Below are 12,252 nucleotides of genomic sequence, written 5' to 3' on the forward strand. Positions count from 1 at the left end.
CTCCCCAACCCGGAGAAGGCACTCTACCCTTTTCCGGTTCAAGACCATGGTCTCAGATTTGGAGGCATTGATTTTCATCCCGGCCGCTTCGCACTCGGCTGCGAACCGCTCCAGTGAGAGCTGTAGATCACGCCCTGATGAAGCCAATAGGACCACGTCATCCGCGAATAGCAGAGACGCAATCCTAAGGCCACCAAAGCGGATCCCCTCAACACCTTGGCTGCGCCTAGAAATTCTGTCCATAAAAGTTATGAACAGAATCGGTGACAAAGGGCAGCCTTGGCGGAGTCCAACTCTCACAGGAAACAAGTCCGACTTACTGCCGGCAATGCGGACCAGACTCTGACACCGGTCGTACAGAGACCTGACAGCCCTTATTAAAGGGCCCGGTACTCCATACTCCCGGAGTACCCCCCACAGGATCCCTCGGGGGACACGGTCGAATGCCTTCTCCAGATCCACAAAACACATGTAGACTGGTTGGCCAAACTCCCATGCCCCCTCCAGAATCCTGCTGAGGGTGTAGAGCTGGTCCAGTGTTCCACGGCCAGGACGAAAACCACACTGCTCTTCCTGAATCCGAGATTTGACTATCCGACGGACCCTCCTTTCCAGAACCCCTGAATAGACCTTACCAGGGGCTCACCTTGCTACCAATGTGAGAAAAAAAATTGCTGTGAATTCATACTCCTATGCAGAGTGGCTGCACAGAACATGTGATATCTGATTTGAATTCCTGAAAACATGAAATACACCTGTGATAATATTATCCAAAAAGTCAAAGATGACAAGGTAAGCATTACAACGGACGTTTTACCCTTTATAGTCAAGCGTACTGTTGCCTACATTTCATGTGGCAAATTACTACATGTCCCAGACTTTTAATCTTGCTTCAATACTCTATTATGACATTTAACAGATAAAGAGCAACACAATGCTAATAAAACAGAGCCTCCTTAAGTGTTATGGTGGTAATTGCTTGATTTAATGGTGTTTGTACATGTAGTCTTATTAAAATACACGGAGCAGCTAAAGCCATGAAGCTTGCTCCTTTCTCCAGTTTCTATTTTTAAATATTTTCTGGTCACTCTAGCTGAAATAAGTAAATTAGCTAGCTAATGACAAAGGATTCATCATCTCACCTCAGTTTTGGAAATAAACTGAAAGAAATTACCTTTGCAAATGTACATTATTGAAACATAAAAAGGGAAATATGTCAGGAATCTGTATATTTGTGAATATATAATGAGACAAACATAACAAGTAATTACCTTACAGTTAATTTGTGACATGGTAAAATGTCTCGGTCGTGTTCATATTCATTTATATCTTACGATAATGTTTTAAAAAACGTTAACCATATATTGTTGTGATGAAATGCGACTGGTTTGCGTGGAACGTCAATAAAACCCCTTTTTTCTTCCTTCAGCGTTTCAGTTTTTGTCAGCGTCAGTTCGTGACTTCAAAGCATTATGTTGCTCTCATGGAAGGGAGGCTGAATTTGTAAATAATCAAAAGCACATGTCAACCCTTCCCATTAGCCTCTGGTTTTCTACATTCAGCGTACACTTAGAAATGTGGCCCATGACTTATTTTTAGCTCAAAATGGTCCAGCGTTGCCTTGGCATGGCCAAATACCATCTGACTTACATCCCAGGGAAACAAATTCTTTAAACTTGGTAAGATCTGTGAACGCTTGTATTAAGACAAACTGTAAAACAGATGTGGGAGAAAACAAATGAATGCCTTGTTACAGACGACTTCCCTTATCCCCTATTGAATGGTGTTTTTTTTTAAGAATTTAAAACCTTTTCTCAGTACTGGGACAAGACAATCCATGTGGGATAACTAAGACGTTGGATCCAGAATGAAAACTTTCTTCAATCCATCTATTTCCTGAAGTTGCAAGACATTTTACAAGCTCAAAACGTTTGTTCAGAATACCTTTGTGTTTTCACCATAAAAGTTTAGGCAGAAGTAAAGAACATACTGGGGTTTTTGGTTTATTAACACTAGCATAAAATAAGGGAACTCAACAGGAAAACATAATTTTCCTGATTTACTAAAATACACTAAAGAGACATCAGTAAACACAGGCCCAGTGTAAGGATACGCTGATGTCTTCCAAGAAGAAAACAGCTTGTTTTTTGCTGACTTAGAAGGGCAAAAGTGCTAGAAATCAGTTTTTAATTTAATCTGAGGGGTTTGTGGAAGACTTTCACTGTAACTCAGTGAAAAGTCACAGACAAGTATGTAAAGTGGGAATGGTGGCTTAAGCCGAATCAGCAGAAATCCTGCCTTTAGGTGTGTTCGTCGGAACATCTGACGCGCCTGAATTTACCAAGAGGAATACATGCAAGCTTTTTATGTGTGCAGACTTTTTCCACATAGAGAAAAAGAGCTTTATAATGTCCTTTACTCCCCCTGTTAGAAATAATTAATGAAGGGATATTGCACATTTGCCCACATAAACACAGTACAGCTCACAGCCTGAACTTTGTAAGATGTGCTGTAATGGAGTTAAGTGTTTGCTGCGTAACTTGCCAACAAGACTGCTACTTTTTTCTAAATCAGTGCTCTAATGTTGTGTTTGCAGTCGAATGAACTGAGATATGATACTTTAATTGTCTGTTACGGGATCTAACCAAAAACAGTAGTGTCACACGTTTACAAAGGATTATATCAAGGTATAATTCAGATCTGACCACAAAGAAGTTGGTTATGACAGATGGTTGAGTTCAGATTCTGTTCATCGTCTTGTTTTAAAACCCAGTAGAAACAATAATTATCCATTCATGGCTGTGAAGTTTGAAACAGTTGACAAATGCATCGTCAGACAGTGAAAGAGGGATTTTATTTAATACATAAAATTAGTATCCCCCTTAGTATTAGCATGAGCATTTGTAAAGACCTAGCTTTGTAATTAAGTTGACTGGATTCAACATAAATTTAAATGAGTTGGTTCTGTTTTTCTTGTCAGGTATCTTGAGATCAAATTTGTTGCAAATTGGTGTCACACTTTTTTCATTTCTTTAACACTAAATTGTTTGCATTTGTTCACAAACGAGTAGCAACAGCGAGAAAAAATGCATTTAAAAGCTATTAGCATTGCTGACGATTAAAAATATATTATAAATTATAAAGTATGTTTGCCTTTCAGGCATAGAAGAGCCAATGTCCTTTGTGTTTTTAATTTTGCTCCTGAATTTACAGGGTTTGTAGGCCAGTGTTAAATGTACACGAAGCAAGCTATCCACTCACATCTAGTAGCTCCCACTAAGCAAATTATAATGGGATTTAGAAGGAGTCTGTATGTATAGCAAAATGGGTTGACACCACTAATTTATAAAGACATTTTTTTACTAAACCTTACTTTTGCGAGGCCAGTCACAGTTATCTGTTATATTTCCACATAAGAAAGATCTAAGAGGCAACATGCTCCACACTGACAGGCCCCTTTCCTTTACGCCTGTTGATAAGTAGCTAGCAAATCAGATGCTCAATGCAGATAGACATACAGGTGTGGTGAAGACAGCTTCCTGGTGTTCAAACTGAACATTAGAATGGGGAAGAAAGAAGATTTAAGTAATTTTAAAAGGTAACATTGATGTAGGCAGATAGGCTGGTCTCAACATTCCATAAACTACTGGGATTTTCACTCACAACCACCTCTTAGGTTTGAACTGAGTGGTAACAAAAAGAGAAAATATCCAAGGAACGGGCATTGTGAAGACAAAAATAAATAAATAAAATAAATGCCTTGTTGCATACATATAAACTTGCCTTGCCTTACATTTTAGTACCAACTCATCCTGTAAATGCTGCTACCCGAGTATTGTTTCTGACGATGTCCATCGCTTTATCACGTTAGGGACAATGCACTGTGTAACAAAGCTCAAAATCTTCTCAAACTAGTTACCAGATCTCGATCAAATGGAGTACCATTGGGGTGTGGTTATTTTGATCAGTTTTAACGACACATGACCACTCTGAAAAACTGCTTAGTTGACGGCTAAAGAACCGTTAGAAAACGAGTGCGCGTCAACTTCTCAAACACAGCGGTTGCTTTGTGAGTGGTGCGTTTAATGCAATGGGACGTTACAAAACTAGTCCATGGATTCTTTTTACTTTTTAGGTATTTCTACCTAGTAGACAGGGTTTGATGCATTACATTACTGAAAATTTTGAACGACCCCCCCCAAGTAGGCTGTCCTATGCCTGTGTCCTGTTGACTTTCCCAGATATGGAATATAATTGTTTTGTAATCAAATTTAATTTATTTGCAATACTTTTGAAAAAAACTGCTGTTGGCTTAAATGCTGCAAAGAAAAATTACACATTACAACAATAATTCAACGTTAAAAACATAAAAAAAATATATAAAAACGTAACAAGATAAAATAAAACTACAAGTTAATTTGCATCGTTTTAAATACCAACGAGTACAAGTAGATTGAAATGACGGAGTTTACTTCTGAATCAGCTCTGGGGTTTTACAGAAAAGAGTGCTGCTGTATCCTAAACACAGTAGATGCACACATTACACAGAGGTTCATGCAACCAGGCGTTCAAGCAGTAAAAGAACTGGAAAACTCTTCCCTGACCCTCATTAGAAATGTTGCACAAGTTTACAAATTGGTTTATTATGGTGATTATTTATTTGTTTATTAGTTTTAGTTGAAGAATTAATCTTTTTTTATTCTGCATTTTGTCCTTTATAAATACATATATTTCTATATGTATAAATATATATATATATATATATATATATATATATATATATATATATATATATATATATATATATATATATATGTTCCTTAATATACATCCCAGATGTAGACTATATACATCTAATTTTCAAGATACAGCCTTGACCTTGGATGGGCCGGTCTTGACTACATCACTGCTAATAATTTACAGACACAGATCAAGGCATAATGTTTAAGTTGAATGCACTGACAACACCTCCTGAGAATCTATGAGTGCGCAAATAGTCCTTAGCACCTGATAAGATTTAAATGTTCAGGTCAAAAAGACAGATGGCAGTCACTTTACTGAACAATGTAAATTATTGTGCAATTGCATGAATGTATCAGACAAGCATTCCTCAAAAAGTTAAAAAGTCATTAGCGGAAATTGAAATGTTCAATTGAATCGATTTTCAAGTAAAAAAGACAGGTAGCAGTCAATTGATGATGTAATAAAACACTGTGCAATTGCCCGGATGTACCAGACTAAAGTGTGCAAATAGTACCAATAATGTAAATCTTCAAGTTAAAGGACTGTGTAATTTTAATGAAAGACCAAACAAACACACTCTGAGAAGCTAAATATGTGCAAATAGACATTAGCACGTGAGAGAGTGTAAATCATTTCTGATTGAATCAAGAACGAGTGGAACCAGCAGTATGTTTTAAACACGTACACAGACTATGAACTGAGCAGCCAACAATCTACTTCAATTATAAGTTAGCATCAAATAAACACTATTTTATACAGCATGAAACTACAGGTTGCTGGAGCTGCTGAAAGCTTTTGACACAGTTGAAGCTTTGCCATGAAGACTTTAAGCAGTTTTGAAGGTAGAGAGGCGTCCAACCCAGTATTACTGAGGTGTTTCTAATAAAGTGGCCAAATGAGTACATTTTTTATTTATTTATTATTTTTTTTTGCCTTGGTTGGTCTTCCTGTTTTAGTTTGTCTCGTTGACATTATCACTTGAAATAAAAAAAAAATTGTTTTGTTTTATGATTGACTATTTTCATTGTCTATCCTGTGTGTCCAAACGATTTCCAAACCATTACAAGGACAGCTGTGACAGCTGTTGTTTACTCTGGCCAGGCTGTGCGATTTCAGCCATTAGTGCTGCAGGAAAAGGGACGTGGCACATTGAGACATTACCTAACCTTCACCAACACACAATCTGAGACGTTAGCTAACCGCTGACTTTGACTGTCCCCCAAAGAGCGCATTACATGCACAGCTGTAACAACACTCTGGGACTTTTTAATCAGGCTCAGGTAACCAAGCGTGTGCGTGAGAGGATGAAATCACACCTGTTCCAAAGTGAGTCAGTGAGTAACCCAGAAAGTAAATGGATATTTGACAATGGTTGGAAAAACAACAAAGAAAGCGATGTGACTGCAGGGGTGAACGCTCAGTACAGGTACCTTTGCCGTAACGTTTGGTTTCTCTGTTAGGGGTTTCTCAGTGGCAGTACCTTCATGAAGTGGACCCTTTACGCATCGGCAAAAATGTCAAGTCAAAGGAACCCGAGGGCCAAAAAATTAACACAGTTTTTTTTTAAACCACATAAATTGTTAATTTTCTTTAAACCAAAACAATGTATATATTTTTTTACCTGCTTCACAAAATATGCTCATTTTAGATAACTAGATGAGACAGTTATTTTGTAGGAAATGAATGTGTAAGTCATTGTAGATCCAAAATTAAAAAATAAGGGTTTGCTCATTTGTTGTATTAAAAGATGGTCATCCAGTTTGCAAATTATATTGAATAATTTAATGTGACTCTTTAACAATAATAAACTGTCTAGTTTATTATTGCTAGACTGTCTTTTTGGTCTAGCAATATAAGAACAGTATTTGGGTCACTTGCTGTAATTAGCCAACATTAATAATTGAATTCAAAGCAGATTTGAATGCATCAAAGTCTGCATTTGAATAATTAAATGTCATTGAATAGATGCTACAATGAAATTAAGAGGAATGTCAAAAGTGTGTTTATTAAAAGATGAATACTTTGTGCTGTACTTAACATCTTCGATTGTAGGATTTTAACTTTTCTGTTATAATTAAATCATTAAAAACTTCCATCTGCATCAGCCACCTGTGGACCAATGTTTTTATTCAAATGCAGTTGGGGGCGCCCAAAATCAGTACAGGGGCCACAAATGTTAACACAAATTTGTTAGAATCATTGGGAGAGCCACCAGCTGAGGGGGGTATAAATCTCCTTGGAACTCAAACCTTTTAGGCGACTTCTCCTATTTTTCCGAGAGACAAAATGTAAGTCACAATGGAGCCTGTTTGTTGATTGTGCAGGTCTAAGAAGCTCCCTGTGAATGTTAGTTCTCTCTGTAACATTTTGACAACTAGGGAAAAAAACAAAAAAAACACAGGAGACTCTCATGCTGCAAACTCCTCCGCGACCACACCCACCAGAGGGGACGTCTACCAAATTTCCAATTCTGAATCAACAACTCGGAAAGTTAAAAGAGTTTGTGTGGGAGAGGTGTTTACCTGCAGTGTCTTGGCGTTTGTAATTACAGTGGAAACTGCTCCTCTGAGATGTTCTGTTTATGAACTAAATTTGCTCTCCTGTTTAGTTCCTCAGCTTTTCCAAACAGCTCATTTGAACGCAATTGCTGAAGCTTTTTGGTCCTGGACATCATCACTGCTATTTGGGAGCAATACAGCGGCGGTCTTGTTGTGGGTTTTAGCTCACTGTTAAACACGCCACATTCTTTTAGAGCCTTGTAGGATTGTAGGTTTTGATGATGATCTTTGACAGTAAAGAAATATATTATCAGGTGGTTTAAACATTCCTTTATGAGTGCACCTCTTATTTAATCAAACCTATTCTTAAAATTATTAAAGAGTCTAGACAGGTACAAGTAACATTGCCATATATTATAAGATAAACAGTTTATCAGTTTCTGCACGTCCTAAATCCAGTTTTGGACAAATGACAAGACAGTAACTCTGTTCAAGCTTTCTTCACATCTGCAACTTGTTTACCAAGGATAGATCAGAGGTGTTACTGCATTTCATGAGGAAATATTCCATGGCATCATCCATGCAGTAAAGAGAAACAGAAGCCTATAAAGACCAGGGGAAAAAGGCATGCAAAAGCATCCCCTTACTTGGAGATGGGCACATGTGAAATATACCTGAAACAGGGTGTTTTACAAAAAAAAAAAAAAAAAAACCTGGCCCCCCTACATGACCCAGTCCAGACAAATAACCCAAATCTAACCCTCTTCCAGTGTTTTTGGGAGGAGTTGGAAATATAAAATTCTGTCTCCTTTTCCCTCCTTGTGTTTAGATGAACTGAACGCCAACTGCTCTGCCCTTGGGTTGCTCCAACTCTCTGCCGTCTGCTTTTCGTCCCTTACGCTCTCTTTGCCTTCTCTTCCAGCAAAGTTCAACGTCAGCCGACTCAGCAGCTGTGAAGCACACGAGAGAAAAGGCCGGTTATTTTCACATTTAAATAACCCCAGTTTCATACAAAAGCAGCACCACATGTCCTTGTATTACTCAGTAAACAATTACAGGCTCGCATATGTTAACGGGCAAGACAAAGTGCAGATGTCATGCCATGGAATGCGTGTTTCGGAGGTCAGTGTCACGCATCACCCAGTCATCATCAACAAGATGTAAATTTCATCTGTCAATTAGCCCCTACAAACCCATCTAAGACTGCTACATAACATTAACTGTTGTGGGTAAAGGATGATCTATGCTTTCTATTATGCACAATGCAGCTTCAGAGTACACCAACTGTATTGAGGCTGCAGGAAACTTCTGTTGTGGCTTGTTATTGTGGTGAGGGCATACTTAGGTGCTGAATGGAGGAGCCTGGTAGACATGGCAGGCATCTAATCCTTAATGTACGTCATGGCTGCACTGTAGTGCATTGATCATCAGATAATTTGTAATTTGTATTTGAGTAACCATGCTAACCTCATGATAGGACTGCAACGTCATCACACCCATCCCGGGTTGGTGTGATGAAGTAATTCCTTGTTAGTCTCTTGGCAATGCAAACCGCTCATACCGATCTCTGTGTACAGGAAGCCTGGTCAGGACATTCTGTCTGTTTGCGTTGGGGATTTGGATTGTTTTGTTTTAGCTGCTTAATGAGATTTATTTCGTTCGAGCCATAGCAGTGGTGGGATGTAATGCACATAACGGGGCTCCCCGTGGGAGGAGACATGCGCGCCTCCGAATTGCACATAAGCAGGTTTTTGGGATTCTCAGGTACGACCTTAGTTCTTCAAACTCCAATTTAAACGCAAAATGTATCTTTTAAGTCCTAAAAAAAAGCCCTGGTATCATATTTAACAAGCAATTTACAATAAGATTTTTGCCGCACTACATGTAAAAAAAAAAATCACTTTACATTTCAGAGCTTCTTGTGGTCAGCTCAAAGTGATTGGTGACAATAAAATGGATTCCATGGACTCCTTTTGAAGGAGTCACCAATATATTGTATGCACTCAGAGATGATCCCCCTTGTAAGGCTGAAACCTCTCACATAGAGAAAGAAATTAAAAAGGTAAATTGTGAGACATAACATTCTGGTACAGACAGGGAAGCAGAAAGGCAAAAAACCTATTTGGCAACTACAATGAGCGTAGGAGCATCACCACTGCCTTCACAGTGAAATGAAGCTATCAGAATTTGATACAATTAAGCCACATATAAAAAGAAGCGGAGACCAACCCAATGACTTAACAAAACTTTAAACATTAAATACAATCTATTTTGGCATCACATGAAAACATATTAAACTGTAAGATCAAATAATAAATATATCAGCCACCAATAACCATTCCCCCGTGAAAAACTTAATTGAATATAAATTATGAAGCCTTAATAGGCAGCAAAACTCTTGAATGCAAAAGTAAAGCAAAATGAAGATAAAACAGTGTTTGCATCTACGGCAAATACATTTTTCACATCGCAGTTATTTTAGGAATCTGATTTGGAAATTGACCCAAATCAGATTCATAGACCCTTTTAACTATTAACTGTTGAGTCCGTAATCTGACGAGTGAAATAAATTACAAATAACAAATTAGAAACAAACTTCTGATAAATAAAAGGATCATATGATAAATATACATAATCATAGACACGAACTGCACACATAAACACAACTGTCTGCCAGATGGTGTGGCAGGATCCCACATGCCTAAAAAAAAGAATGAAAAATTATCTGACAGAAGTTTACAGCCTAGCAGGAACTGGTATGAGTTAGCTGCTCGTTTCTAATACGACTGCCATCTGATCATAAACTTCAGAAACAAAAAGAGTATTCACTCAAGAGTATTGTGGATGAGGTAAAGGATGTACGACGAACCGATCAAAGTCTCTTTTGTTCTGGATGGGCTTCAGAGTAAAAGAGCAACATTGGAGAAGTTGGAGAAGCTGTTTGAAGTAAATCTGGATCTCTTTCTCAGCAGACATTTTTTTGTGTTTTATTTTTTTCCACTAAATTACAACAACCTAAGTGAGTTGGAAAAAAGAATATGTTCTGACCTTCTATATTATTAAGACTACCAATATTGCACAAATTAAGAAGACAATAATATAACGACACACAATTACTTTAAAGGAGCATAGCGTACATTCCAGGATATTTGAAATTAAAATGACACCAGTATTGCGCACATGCATGCACAGCCCCCATATTATACGTATGGGGGCTGTGTGGGAGGGAAATGGATTTAAAAATTTAACCGTCACAATAAGGGTTAGATAATTACAAAATAATAATTTTTGTGCAAAAATGTGTTGCAAAAAAAGGCCAATTGGAGACACAACTACACATTACATAATATAAAATGTTGTGTGAACTTCTGCCAGTAGTTGGGGCCATTAAAAAAGCTGCAGATGTCAAAGGTACACCTTTTAAAACAACAAAGGGGTAACATTTTTATTTCCTATTAATACTTATGTTGCTTAAACATCCTCGTGGCTGAATGCTTTGCATGCACAGTAAAGCATGTCTGTGTTCAGAGGCTCACACCAACATGAGCCAGTTTGCCATGTCACTTATTCTCCAACAAAAGTAAACTACTTTTAAACCAAGGTTCCTTGAAGTCTATGTTGGTCTAGCTGTAGTTTTAGGGAGTCTTTACAAGCTTGCATGAAGATGTCATTCCTAAATATGTGTGAAGTCAATATCTGCAGGATTATGTATGTTTGTGGTGCACGACAGACCCTAAAAGGGTTCAATGCTCTCCTCGGTCCAATTAAGGCCATGATGTGTGTGTGTGTGTGTGTGTGTGTGTGTGGTCCTCCTCCAACATGTCGAGCCTACAGCAGATGTTTGAGTGACCACCACAGGGGCGGTGCAGGCAGTTTCCAACGTTTGTGTGCATGTTTTGGTGACCACCACTGGGGTGGTAGAGGCTGTTGTGACTGGAACCGTAGCAGATAAAACAACATGGTCAGGACCACCACCGTCCTCTTACTGACTCTTCCACGGGGATACACACACATGGCATCTGTAGCACAAACTAACTGAACTTTTTTTTTCTTTTCTCTTGGCCATTATTACTAAACAGAATAAAACAAGAACAGAGAAATATAATGCTAAGCACTAAGTTTTGTACCAGATTTATGAGTAATGCATGTCCACACACGCCTCCATGACATATGTGCAGACTGGAGGGCACCGTTGGTAATTTTACCAGTTTACAGCAGTCAACAGAGCTTTTCATCTAAAAAAAAAAAAAAAAAAAAAAGGATTCTTTGTCTCTTATTTTGAAGATGATTACAAAGTATTTCTTACACAAACACATTCAAACACACACACAAATGAAGAAAATGGCCAGTGCAGATGTTTTTTTTTTTCTATTAGCAGTCCCATTTAACGGCTGGCACCTACTATGATGCCAGTAAAACTTTGGTTAATGTCAGCATTTGAATTTATTGCCACTATCTAGAAATGTTCAAAAGGAGATCTGCTTTATTTTATTCATCTATAGCCCCGGTTCCATTGCAAGCCCCAGAGTTTAAAGCCTCAGGGGTTGAACAGGGTTGGGGCTGATTTCTCTTCTCCATCTGGGTTCATAGCATGGACTCTGGTTGGCTGGCTTGAGTGGGTTTGGGGATCCTAGCGGCTGGGGTTTGGGTTAAGGGATGGATTTGCCCTGGTTAGGGCAATACATGGTCTCTGCCTGTGGTTTGGCGGTCTGCTCTCCTCCACCTTGGTAAATGATCACCTCCCGTGTACAGGGGCTGGTTGGCCCTTTGGGGTATTCTTACATGGACCTGGGAGTATAGGATGCATGTGGTGAGTGCATATGTGTGTACTTGCTTCTATTCTTGTGTATTGTTACATTGAGGGTTGTTATGAATGTCTGCATGTGTGGGCATTAGAGTGGAAACATGTGATTGTGACTGTGTGCCTGTGACCGTGTTCTTGTTTCTTTTTTTTTTGGGTGTCATGTTTGGAGGTTAGGTTGGTGGTTGGGCCCAAACACAGAGAGACCAA

This window comes from Fundulus heteroclitus, chromosome 15 (genome assembly GCF_011125445.2).
Source record: "Fundulus heteroclitus isolate FHET01 chromosome 15, MU-UCD_Fhet_4.1, whole genome shotgun sequence".
NCBI lineage: Eukaryota > Metazoa > Chordata > Actinopteri > Cyprinodontiformes > Fundulidae > Fundulus > Fundulus heteroclitus.